Source organism: Pan paniscus, chromosome 22, assembly GCF_029289425.2.
Source record: "Pan paniscus chromosome 22, NHGRI_mPanPan1-v2.0_pri, whole genome shotgun sequence".
Classification (NCBI taxonomy): domain Eukaryota; kingdom Metazoa; phylum Chordata; class Mammalia; order Primates; family Hominidae; genus Pan; species Pan paniscus.
In genome coordinates, this window is record NC_073271.2 from 11,337,020 (window position 1) to 11,351,196 (window position 14,177).

At 37.4% G+C, this 14,177-nt stretch overlaps 1 protein-coding gene across 3 annotated transcripts in view; it reads right to left on the reverse strand.

The window, feature by feature from the left end:
* Positions 1-14,177, reverse strand: part of NRIP1 (nuclear receptor interacting protein 1) — a 332,678-nt gene that overhangs the window by 117,733 nt on the left and 200,768 nt on the right. For all 3 annotated transcript variants that reach the window (XR_010111080.1, XR_004668448.3, XR_004668446.3), the window contains 2 exons: positions 6,477-6,526; positions 5,996-6,162 (listed from right to left, as the gene is read on the reverse strand). The gene's annotated coding sequence lies outside the window, so the exon portion shown is untranslated. The remainder of the gene's footprint in view (positions 1-5,995; positions 6,163-6,476; positions 6,527-14,177) is intronic.

Sequence of the window (14,177 nt, forward strand, 5' to 3'; positions counted from 1 at the left end):
TGTCTTTCTGTTAGAGTGAGTTATATTCCTTTGGGTATATACCGGAAATCGGATTGCCAGGTCAATGGTAGATCTGTGTTAAGTTCTTTGAGAAACCCGAAAAGTGAGTTTTGAAAAGTCTTGTGCTCTAGATAAACCAAATTACTTAAGATTTCTTTTATTCTCTCTCTCCTTTAATATGTCGTATAACTACACATATTGCTCCTAATTAAAATGTCTCCTCTTTCAGACACCCAATTCACTCCTTCTAAGCCATCTCAAAAGTCATCTATCATGCAGACCTTTTATGACTCTCCCAAAAACTAAATCATTCTCTTCTCTCTGATCCATAGCTTATTGGTAACTCTAATCTACACTGTAGTCATTTGCTTCCACTTCAGTTATTTAGAGGGAGGAGTTATGTGTTTTCCATCTTTGCATCCTGATTTCTGGCAAATAACAACCAGAGTTTCCATTATCATCTGTTGAATGGTTACAGCACACCAAGTGTTTGATGTACATTATCACTAATTTTCACAATAATCCTTAACTGTAAACATTATTATCATGCTTACATCTGACTAAGGGGCAGAGAGGCTGTGTTTACCTAGCTCAACACAGTTAGTAAGTGGTGAAGCTGAGTTTGAAATTTAGGTGTCAATCTCTCTCCAAAACCTATATATTCTTATTGATGAACTACAGTATCATCCTAGTCGATAGTGAAGGAATGTTGAAAGGATAAATAGATGGATTCATGAATAAATCAGTGGTTGAGTACATGATCTTCTAGAGTTGAAATAATAAAATATTAGCACAAGCTCCATACCCATTAGCTTCTTCTCATATGTGAGATAATACTCAAACCCAAAAAATTTTATTGTAGTCTTGCTGCATATATCCTAATCATCTGTCTTGATCTGCTTATGTCTTATATAGACATAAGCACAAAATTTTATTGTAGTCTTGCTGCGTATATCCTAATCATCTGTCTTGATCTGCTTATGTCTTATATAGACATATACACAAAAATAATTGCTTTTTTAAATGAAAACTTCCATAAGATTCCACCTAGTAGAACATAAAATAATACAGCTGAACATATGTAATTACATTATGTAATTATGCTATGTAATGCCACATAAGGTATTATCAATAGATTAAGTTTTTTTGTCCAGATAGAAAACAATCTGATAAACAAAATGTGATTATTGCTGTCATTAGATATACTTTAGAAAGATATTTTCACTTGTTTCAGATCTTATACCTAATATCCTAAGTTATGTTGTAACTTCATCACATGTAATGTGTGACATATAAATACCCAAATAGGAATAGATCATATTTTGGTGTCATTTGGTGTTTATCTTGCCTGGAAATCCTAGAAACCAGAAACCAGAGGGTGACAGACAATTCTCAGTTTTGTGCATTTTGTGTATAACTTTCATAAGCAAGTTCTATAATTTGCAACCTCATGAAGACAACAAAAAGTTGAGGCTGATTATGTCTACTAAATAGTTACCTTGGGCATACTTCTATAGTTAATGTCCAGTGAGATTTTAGTATTAACTTACTATGGCTTCCATAATCCTCAGCATACATTAAACTATGCTGCAGTAACACATCAACCCCTAATTCCAAGGATATGGTAGGTTAAATAATGATATCTGATATGACGTGGATGTTTGTCCCCTCCAAATTTCATGTTGAAGTTTGACCCCCAATGTTGGAGGTGGGCCTAGTGGGAGATGTTCAGGTCATGGGAGCTGATACCTCAGGAATGGCTTGGTGTTGTCTTCATGGTAGTGAATGAGTTCTCACTCTACGAGTTCACGTGATATACTGGCTCCCTCTTTGCCTTCCACCATGACTGTAAGCTTCCTGAGGCCTCACCAGAAGCCAAACAGATGCACGTGCCATGCTTGCACAACCTACACAAACATGAACCAAATAAACCCCTTTTCTTTATAAATTACCCAGTCTCAAGTATTCCTTTATAGCAATGCAGAATGGCTTAATATAGTCTCCAATGGTGTCCATATCCTAATCTCAAGAACCTGTAACTATGTTACCTTATTTAGCAAGAGGGACTTTGCAGATTAAGTTAAGAATGTTGGAATGGGGAACTATGCTGGATTATTTGGGTGGGTCCAAGTAATCACACAGGTCCTCATAAGATGGAGGCAAGAAGGTCAGAGCGAGAGAAGAAAATGTGAAATTAGAAGTAGCAAACTGGGAGACAAGGAGAGGAAAACACAGATTTGAAGATGTTATGCTGTTAGCTTTGAAGATGAAGGAAGGGGCCACAAGCCAAGGAATACTGGTATCCTGTAGAAGTTGCAAAAAACAAGGAAATAGATTCTCCCCAAGAGCATCTAGTAGCACTATACAGCTTTGACAACATCTTGATTTTAGAACTTCTCAATCCCACAACTATAAGATAATAAATTTGCTTTGTTTTAAGCCACTTAGTTCATGGTAATTTGTTGTAGTAACAATAGGAAACTAAGATAAAGGTCCTCAACATAAAAAACTGTTACCACTTTAGACATGCCACATGTCCATCACTGGTCAGTGGCAGGGCTTTTCTTTATATAGTCACTTAAGAACTCAGGTAGACATAGATTCTACTATTTGAAAAATCACTGGTCACCATAGCAGGAAGAAGAAAGTATATGGAGAACTCAGATCCATTCTTCTATACTTCAGTCTAGATGGTAACACATGTCACTTCTGTTCATTATCCATTGGCCAGAAAGTCATATAATCTTGCAAACTACAGAGAGTTGACAAGTGTAACCTCCTATGAGCCTGAAGGAAAAGAAGAACTGGATTTTAATCAGCACTGAATTTGACATTTTAATGTCTACCTTAGCCTCATACTAGGGAGTCCATGAAAATCTTGAGAAAAGGTGGAAAGAAATGTTTCTTACCTGATGGGTCTAGATTCCTCTCTTTCATAGTTTCAGATCTGCTCTTGTGTGCCAGTGTGTGTTGAAATGACCTGCTCCTTATGTTACCAGATCCTATATTGTTAACTACAGAGAATTCTCAATATCTGAAATTCTTCACATTTAGATGTCATGCAAAGAATATTAACTCTTTCTACAGCTCTAGTTATTGCAATGCAATACACAATCAATGAATTTGAAAAATTTGTTTCTCCAAAGTTGCAAGTACAAATCATGCTGAGCCTTGCATCTCTTTATTTCTCAGTTTTATTGCTTTCTTTATCATATTTGATGCATGCTTCAGAACAGCGGAAAGATATAACCCACTTTTTCTTTTCATAGATGACAGCAAAGTACAGGTAGGGCAAAATCTGAAAACAGCTCCCAACACAGTTGGACACCAACCCTGCTAGAGTACTCTAGAGAGGATGCTTAACCATGTCATGCAAATTTTTTGTAATTTTTTTGCATATGTACCTTACAATATTCACATTTGGCTGTAATGGCATAGTATATGTAATTAAATGTGATAGATAAGCAAAATATTTTAAAATATTTCCATAAAAGAGAGACAATATTAAAATATGAACAACTGACCACTCTATGATACATGGACTCCTAAGACAGGCCCCATTGATCCCTGCCTCCTATATAATCTCATACCCTTGTGTGATATCTTTCCCTTGAGTATGCCCTGGACTTAATGACTTGTTTCTAATGAATTGAATGTAACAAAAGTGATGAGATGTCATTTCAGTCCTTAAGTTGCAAAAGACTGACTTTCCTCTTCCTTGCAGATTCTCTCTCTCTTGCTGTTTTTGATGAAGCAGGCTGCTATGTAGAAGTGCCCAGGTGGCAAGAAACTGAGGTTAGCCTCTGGCCTACAGTCAGCAGGAAACTGAGGCCCTCTGACCAAGAGCCTGCAAGGAATTGAATTATGCCAACAACCAAGTGAGTGACCTTGCAAGTGGATCTTTCCACAGTTGATCCTTAAAATTAGACCTCAGCCCCAGATGTCACAATGATTGTAGCCTGTGTAAGATCCTAAGCAGAAAATCCAATTAAGTTTCACCTACATTCCCAGCCCACAGAAACTGTGAGATACTCAGTATGCTGTTTTAAGTCATTTAGTTTGGGGTAATTTATTACATAGCAGCATATAGACATTAGGGCACTAGACATTTTGTTTCTTCGGGATTTTTGTTTTTGTTTTTCTTTATTTTTTATGTTGTTCCAACATATTTGCTTTTTCCTCTTTTAATAGGTTCAAGAATAGTGAGAAAAAGGAAAATTAAAATGTTGGAGTAAATGGTTTTAACAATAATAAAATGTAGATTCCATTTTTTTGATTTTTAAGAATGAAATTTTGTAAGAGATATTTATTTTTAAAGGGAGCTGCTCTAGAATCTAGACATTAATATGTCCCCAAAATGTGTTTACAGATTTCTCCATTCACACACACAAAATCTAATTTCTACCTTAGTTTACAGAAATCCACGCTTTGTGTAAGGTGAGTTATACCTAACAGAAGTTTATCACTTTCTTATTAAAGAACTCTATGTCTTTGGTCTCTTTTTCCTAATGAATATCAACATGTGAGGAGAAAGATATATAATCAGGAGGGAAAAGTGATCTGAAATAAAGACTTGAATATTGTTATTAGATTTAGACTATGTTAAGATGAATTGCTCTCTCATGGAAAGACTCAATAACTTATGCCTAAGAATAATATAATAATCACAACGATAGCCATATTGGTTGTTTTGAATTTGGGTAACAGAAGAACATAGGTCTTTAAACTATTAGGCATATCTTTTCTGCTCAAAACAATTTCTTTACATTTTATCCCTTTAAGTCCCTTAAAGCTTATCACACAGAAAAAATAACAGTCTGGGAGAGGAAGACTAAAGAAATCAACTTTCTTCAGAGTACATATAGATTTATTGTAGCCAATTGATGACACTGCAAAACTGGCACAAAGGCAAACACTTAATAAATAAATGAAAATCAGAGTGGATCAGTTCAGTGCTGTATGTTTTGAACCGGGTCCTCAAAGGCAAGTCATCATCAGAAGAAAGAAAAATGCATTTAAGGAGTGTTAATTATTGTCTATCTCCAAGACCAAAATAAAAAAAGCTTAAAACTTTTAGACTGTTAAAAATCTACTATACTAGGATATTAAAGTATTTTAAAGAAAATGAGATTTATGCTTAATAAAAAAATTCCCATTAAACAGCAAACTATTAGAAGAGAAAATCATTCTGAATCTCTACACTTCTCAATCCAAATACAATGCCATGAGCTATAATTCAGTAAAAAGCTCTATATTTTGGATCCTGAAGCTTGACTCATAATTGAAAGGAAACCCTCCTAATTCATGATTGCTTGTCTCACGTACATTACAGAGTAACCTTTACTGTAGTTTCAAAGTTTAAGATTTTATTTACAGTAGTTTTTGCGAGGTCATCAATTGACACAATGTAGTTGCTATTTGTGAAAGACAACAATTTGAACTGCAACTTGAAATCAATTGGAAATCAGTCCAGTCTCTAGAGGACACTTGCAATATGCTTCAAGGGGCTAACCCCATTAAGCATCAAATGCAGCTACAAACTCAGCACACTAAATGAAGCTTTTCTGTTGCACAAGAGAATAACTTCACATGAATGACAATTTCTGTAATGCTTAGGCTTGACAAAATCTTTAACCTTAAGTGTAATACTAATCAAAATAATTCCAGGAAATATTGTTTACACATTATCATCTGGAACTAGCTGGTAAGGATTGAGAAGTTTGTCAATAATTAGGTGCTCTGACTTTTATATAACTTATAAGTAGAGTTGTCAACTCTAAAATCTGGGGAGTTTGGTAGCTCTGTTAAGTTGGGGAAAATGTAGATCCCCAGCCTCAGTATTCTCATCTCTAATATGGGAATTCTGGAACAAATGATCCTGTATCAATACACTATTGCTGTACAACAAATTAAGCTTAATGGCTGAAGACAACCACTTATTTTGTTTCAACTCAGGGACTGGCTCAGCAGCTCTGCTGCTCTGGGCCATGCTCACCTGCTCTCAGCTGGGCTCACTCATGCATCTGCTATCAGCTGGCTGGTTAACTGTAGTTAGTTCATCTTGATGGCATCATTGGGGAAACTCAGCTCTCTTTCACTGGACTTCTCTTATATTTCTCCAGCAAACTGGAAAGGGTGTGTTCTCGTGGCAGGGGCAGGAGTCTACAAAAGAAAGCAGAAATGCAGAAACACATTTCAGGCTTCTGCTTGCATCAGTTCCACTAAAATCCCATTGTTCTTGTCATGTAGCCAACTTAGAATAAGAATGGGGAGGTCACTACCAAAGGGCATGAAATAGAAAGGCATGAGGCATGGAAAATTAGATCCATTAGTATAATCACCTTACAATAATCTTAAAGTTGCTTTTCAGCAGATAATTGTTTGAGTATAGGTTTTTTAAAAGAGGCATCCAACACAAAATACTGGAAAATATACTGTGAGTGAGGAGGGAATATAAGAGAAAGAAAATCAACTACCTCTTCTCTGCCAATAAGTCTTTGTGTAATTAGATATGAAAGGCCCAAACCTGAAAAAAGATCAGATATATTTTAATTAAAAGTGAGTACCTTACAACTGACTGATCTACTTTTCATGCATTTTTTTCTTAACATTTTTCTGTCAAAGTTTTTCAAAATATAATAACCAAGCAAGGAAAATACAACAGATAACTATGTTTGATGAATGCCTGATTACATACATTCATTTTCACTTCTCATTCTCATTCAAGTAAGAGCAAAAGAAACATGAATGGGGAGAAAAGGAGAGTAATATAGTATTTTTAAAAAGAAAGAATATTGGGGGTTTTATTTTTACACATTTCCTTTAATGCCCATCAGAGACCCATTATAATATCGAAGGGCATCTTTTGTTTGGTGTAGTTGTACTGATAGATAGTGAGGAGTAATCTGAACCAAGTACATTGCACTGTGATGTCATGCCCAGGAACTGTTTTATAAACCACTACTAGATAAAAGACCTCTTCCCTTACTGACTTCTTCTTTTAGGACTCTAGAGGAACCCTATTAAATTTCATCTTCAAATTATGCCCATAGACAGTCTTAAAATTCAAGGTTATAAGTCATAATCTTGGCCACTGGTTAAATCACCCAGTAATAAAAATGCATTTCTTCCCTGTTTTGAAGGATAACCCTGAGAACTAAGGTATGGTAAAGGACAAAGCTATGTAAGCACATATAAATCACAGTTATGTTTTTGCAGTAGGTCATGATATTTCTGCCTCCAACACCTCTCTTCTTTTCCACTGAGGTAGATTCTAAAACTTTGAATGAACACACTTACAGTGATGTTTATACATTTATACTTTACAAATCATTTAAAGTAATACAGTATTCAACTCTATAATTCTAATTTTCTAATAATTCCTCAATTGAGTTAAAAGCTATGACCAATTTGACTAATGCATGAAAAATTAACTGACTTATCAGAGGTCACATCAATCAACCACTCTGCCAAGACGATAAATCTCATAGTTTGGCTGTTGAAGCATTTATTTAACTAATATTCCTAGAGGAGTCAAGCTATAGCAGACCTTTACATATTCAAAATGTCTTGAAAGCTCAACTTTTAAAAGTTGTCTTAGTCTGTATGGGCTGCTATAACAAAATGTCATAAATGGGTTAGCTTATGAGCAACAGAAATTTATTTCTCATAGTTCTGAAGGCTGGGAAATCCAAGATCAAGGCACTGACAGATTTGTTGTCTAGTGTAGGCCCACTTCCTGGCTCATCAATGACATCTTGCTATGCACTCACACGGTGGATGGGGTAAGAAGTCTCTCTCTGGCATCTTCTGGAAGAACTCTAATCCCATTTGTGAGGGTTCCTCCCCCAAGACCTAATCATTTCCCAAAGGCCCCACCTTCTAATACAATCACCTTGGGGGTGAGGATTTCAACATATTTGGACATAAATGTCAGACCATAACAAAAATCATTTTATATTCTATGTCATAACGTGACCCTGTTAAGATAGCATAAAGGCATTTGGAATTTCTAATCTTTTATTCCCAGTCCACATGTAAACTGGCACAAGAGGAATAAGCTGTAGGCTCATCCTGTGGTTTCAATAACCCATATCCCACTGCCATTTGTTCCAGCTTGGGAAACATGACCCTAAGCCAGTCTGTGCTGCACTGTTTGTATTATTCCAACAATCAAAGTTTCATTTTTTTCTATATTTGTATCAGTCCATTTTCACACTGCTGATAAGGACATACCAGAGACTGGGAAGAAAAAGAGGATTAATTGGACTTACAGTTCCACATGGCTGGGAAGGCCTCAGAATCATGGTGGAAGGTGAAAGGAACCTCTTACACGGTGGTGGTGGCAAGAGAAAATGTGAAGGAAGCAAAAGTGGAAACTCACTCACTATCACAAGAATAGCACAGGAAAGACCAGCCCCCATGATTCAATTACCTCCCTGTGGGTCCCTCCCACAACACGTGGGAATTCTGGGAGATATAATTCAAGTTGAGATTTGGGTGGGGACACAGCCAGACCATATCATTCTGTATCATTCTGCCCCTGGCCCCTCCAAATCTCACGTCCTCACATCTCAAAACGAATCATGCCTTCCCAACAGTCCCCCAAAGTCTTAACTCATTTCAGCATTAACCCAGAAGTCCACAGTCCAAAGTCTCATCTGAGACAAGCAAATCCCTTCCATCTATGAGCCTGTAAAATCAAAAGCAAGCTAGTTACTTCCTAGATACAATGGGGGTACAGGTATTGGGTAAATACAGCAATTCCAAGTGAGAGAAATTGGCCAGAACAAAGGGGTTACAGGGCCCCTGCTAGTCCAAAATCCAGCAGGGTAGTCAGATTTTAAAGCTTAAAAGTTACTTTTTTTGACTCCTGATCTCACATCCAGGTCATGCTGATGCAAGGGGTGGATTCCCATGGTGTTGGGCAGCTCTGCTCCTGTGTCTTTGCAGGGTACAGCCCCCCCCTCCCAGCTGTTTTCATGGGCTGGTGTTTAGAGTTTGTTGCTTTTCTAGGCACATGGTGCAAGCCATCAGTAAATCTACCATTCTGGGGTCTGAAGGATGGTGGTCCTTTTCCCAGAGTTCCACTGGGCTGTGCCCTAGTAGGGACTCGGTGTGGGGGCTCCAACCCCACATTTTCCTTCCACACTGCTCTAGCAGAGGTTCTCCATGAGGGCCCCACTCCTGCAGCAAACTTTTGCCTGGGCATCCAGGCATTTCCATACATCTTCTGAAATCTAGGTGAGGGTTCCTAAACCTCAATTTTTAACTTCTGTGCACGTGCAGGCTCAACACCACATGGAAGCTGCCAAGGCTTGGGGCTTCCAACCACTGAAGCCACAGCCCGAGCTCTACATTGGCCCCTTTTCAACCATGGCTGGAGCAGTAGGAAAACAGGACACCAAGTCCCCAGGTTGCACACCTCATGGGCACCCTAGGCCTGGCCTGGCCGACAGAATCACTTTTTCCTCCTAGGCCTCTGGGCCTGTGATGAGAGGGGCTGCCATGAAGGTCTCTGACATGACCTGGAGACATTTTCCTCATTATCTTGGGGATTAACATTAGGCTCCTGGCTCCTTATGCACATTTCTGCAGCTGGATTGAATTTCTCCCCAGAAAATGCGTTTTTCTTTTCTATCACATTATCAGGCTGCAAATTTTCTGAACATTTATGCTCTACTTCCCTTATAAAACTGAATACCTTTAACAGTACCCAAGTCACCTCTTGAATGCTTTGCTGCTTAGAAATTTCTTCCATCAGATACCCTAAATCATCATTCTTGAGTTTAAAGTTCCACAAATCCCTAGGGGAGGGGCAAAATGCCACCAGTCTGTTTGCTAAAACATAACAAGAGTCACCTTTGCTTCAGTTCCCAACAACTTCCTCATCTCCTCCTCTGAGACAGCCTCAGCCTGGACCTTATTGTCCATATCTCTATCAAGCTTTTGTTCAAAGCCATTCAACAAGTCTCTAGGAAGTTCCAAACTTTCCCACATTTTCCTGTCTTCTTCTGAGCCCTCCAAACTGTTTCAACCTCTGCCTGTTACCCAGTTCCAAAGTTGCTTCCACATTTTTGGGTATCTTCTCAGCAGTACCCCACTCTCAGTACCAATTTACTGTATTAGTCCATTTTCACACTGCTGATAAAGACATACCCAAGACTGGTAAGAAAAGGAGGTTTAATTGAATTTACAACTCCATGTGGCCGGGGAGGCCTCAGAATCATGGCAGGAGGTGAAATGCACTTCTTACATGGCAATAGCAAGACAAAATGAGGAAGAAGCAAAAGTGGAAACCCCTGATAAACCCATCAGATCTCGTGAGACTTATTCACTATCATGGATAGCACAGGAAAGACCAGCTCCCATGATTCAATTACCGTCCCCTGGGTCCCTCCCACAACATGTGGGAATTCTGGGAGATACAATTCAAGTTGAGATTTGAATGGGGACACAGCCAAACCATATCAATGTTAAAACAAAATCCTAACATAATTTTTTGTCTTACATATTGAACTTGGAATTCCTGGCTTTTTATTTACTTGGAACTTCAAAAATTGTTATAGATATACCACTTTTTTTTCTGTCAGGACCTAATTCTTATTTTAAAAAGTTACATGATGTCAGTTTCAATTTCTCTTGAGATTTCACTTGGATAACACAGACTATCACAATTTTGCCTTTAATTCACTCTCTGGTGAATTGCTCTGCTCTATCATTAAGGTTTTGAGCCTACCTTTATAAAATGGGCACAAAAAGGAAGTAAAAATTATGGTTCTTACATTCACTTCTTATGCATGTAAGAAAGGATAGAAAGATAATTTGGAGCTATATTACAAAATGAGTCAGAATCTGCCTACTAGTTCTGGAGGTCTTTCACAAACTCTCAAATTCTTGGGAAAACACAGCACTCTTTTAAAATGTCATGTTACATGGCCATTCACTGCCTATTATACTACTACACTCAAGCCCATGATTTCAGAAAGTCCCTCTCAAAAGGAGGTTCAGAGTGCAACTAGATTTTTATAACTACCATTTAAATCATCAATATAGAATATGCTTCTTTGCTCTTAATTTACTTTTCATTTCTATTTGGTGGGGAGTTCATCATTAAAATCCTCCCTGGAAGGTTTGCAAAGATAGAACTTTGGTTGAGGATGGAGGCAGAGGCAGCACTGGCCAATCCAGACTGCAGGGATCACTTTACAGGTCTTGAGAAAAAATAGTGGTAGGAAGGGAAGTAAGCAGGAGAGAGGAATTAACTAAAGAGAAGTAAAACGTGTCTTGTTTAAACTAGTGGAAGCAATGAAAATTTAGCAGCCATTGTTTGTCTCTTTATTCCTTATTTATAAAACTAAAGAGTAAACTATATTTTTAGGTTAGCTTTTAATTTATGGGAAAGGGAAAGAAACCTAAAAGAAGCCCCCTGCTGGCCACTCTAATTTCTGCCCTATTTGCTCCTTAAAAAAAATAAAAATAAAAATATCCTTACCTTTCCTATATTTTCCTACATTTAAGACATAATTTAACCTTTTATTGTTAATTGAGATTTATCATTGTTATAAATGCAATATACAAATATAAATCCCTAAAGGCATTTCAGTAATTTGTCTTTTATGACAAGAAGAAAATCATCCTTTGAAAGATATGAATCTTGTTTTAAATTTGCATTTAAAAGTCTATCACTAGTAGATTAGTTTTGTTATTTTGCTCTTAATCTGAGCACAAAATAAGTTTGTTTTGATTATCTCAAACTCTGGGAGGTCTTTAAAATTAAATAACAAATCCGAGTTTTATTCAAAATTATTTACAACAGTCTTTTGTCTTATTCTAGAAAATTAAGGGGACTACACATAGCAAAAATCCCGAGGCTGTGTTTGTTTCACGATGTTACTTGAATCTATGATGAAATCATTTCATAGGCTTATTCTTTAGAAAATAAAACTCCTTAGGGCAGACTGACCCAAGTTGCACAGGAATGTAAATAAAAATGATTATTTCTCTCTTTACATAAGACAAATATTTTACTACATTGTGTACTATAATAATCTTTCTCATGGCCAACACAGAAATATTAGCATCTTCCAAATATGGTTAAATCCTCAAAGCCTACTTATAAAGCAAAAGGAGCACTGGAAATTGACATCACTTACATTTAGTCACATTTTCAAAAGAGCATGATTAATGAAACAGAAGTGTTCTCATGGAGCGTGTGCACCATGTGCTAGTGACAGTTATATCAGAACGAACTACATGTAGCATTTATCTTCCTTTTGCTCTGGTATCTCCCGAGTTAAACGCTTGGGTGTGTATGAAAAGCATAGGGAGAATGACAACTCATTTGGTATTGACTTGGCCTTTGTCCCAGCTCTCTCTTACATCATCAACCCCTTCCTCATCTCTGCTGTCACTGACTTTGAGAAAGCACATGGTTCAGCCATTTGACATCCTCTCTGTAAGACCAGGGATGAGTCTGCTATGCGTAGCTCTGTTTATTAAAACCTCAATTTTAAGAAGGTTACCATTCTACATAAAACCCTTGACCTCTCAGAGTTAGTGGTGTGAGCCTAAAAGTTGCCAGGACATGCTAAACTTTTCCTGAGAAAGAGTCCAGTCAACAACTTTATGACAATCCTTCTGACCTGAGCTTTGCTTAATACCATCAAATAAGTCACAGGACAGTCAGGAGATTGGAAATGTATCACTTGATGAGGTTTTTCAGATTGATAACACGAGGGTAAGCAACTGTGTCATCCAGGAGGCTCCAAAGTCCAGGGTCCATTCAGGGCCAACTACAGCAGTGCCCCTTCCTAAGTCCAGGCCATTCACACCAACCGAAGCCCAGCAGGGGGCAGCTTCCCAAAGCTAAATCTAAAAAGACCCAGCTGAAAGTCCCAGGAAAAGGCAATGTTGCCTAACAGTCATGAGACAGCTGGAAAAGTCCCTGCACCTGACACACACTGTTACAGACAGTGCTGCCTCATAGATGTGTAGAAGGCACATCAGGGAGAGTGTCGGGGTCAGGCCAGAAACTTCACATTAAATCAGGGAGTATTTGTTTGGGGCTCACATTTAGACAGAGAACAAAGACTTCTCTGTCATTTTTGTAGTTTTGTTCATTTGTATTTGAAAATAGCAGTTCTCTCTCTGGGCTGACTGCATCCCTTTGATGGTAACTGAAGCTTTCCATTGCAGCGGTGCTCCTGACGGGGGCGACATTGAACCTGCTCAGGGCTCAGGGCTCCTCTTCCCGGCTCTGTGGCCTCCCCGAACATGAGTAACACTATGGCCTGCAAAGATAGGACTTAATTGTCCTTAAAAGGAAAAATGCCTGCATGACCAGAGTTGGACCAAGCCAGAACAGGAGCCCCTGAGAAGTGCTAGGTACATTTTAACAGTTCCTGTTTACTTTCCATAGGAGATTATGAGAAGAACACAAGAGCACATTTATAAGTAGTTTTCATGATTCACGTTATCACTGAAACCAGATGCTATTCTGAATCAAACAACCCTGAAGTGATGTGCAATTCTAATATCTGCTTAATTAATCAAAATATTCATTAATACATAAGAAAACACATTCTATTTGTGTTTTAGAGTACACATTTATCACATGCTCATAAATACTTAAATACAGGAGGTATGCTTGGCAGAGAAATTATTAACTTTTCAGAGATCTGCAGATTTTAGAAAGTTTTGGGGGGAAATTAAATTTTAATAAAACAGCATTTTACTTAATTACAGAAAAATCAAATAAAATTATTTTCTGGATTCTGAAAGAAAAACAAATAGATTATAAACTGTAAATGCCCTTTGTCTTATGATAACCTTGCTAGCTTTAGTAATTGTATAATATTATGAACCTTGGGAAACAGTGCAAAGCATCAAAAATCTTATATTTACATATATATTGACTCTAATAAACCTATATCTGTATTAGTGTTTAATATTGATTAAAATTGCTTATAAGTTTATATTAATAGGAAATACATCCTGATTTAGTAGGATTTTAATAACTACAATCATGTATTGCTTAACGATGGGAATATGTTCTGATAAATGCATCAGTAGGCAATTTCATCATGTGAACATCAATATCATGGTGTACTTACACAAACCTAGATGGTATAGCCTACTGCTTCTAAACTACATAACTGTACAGCATGTTACTGTAT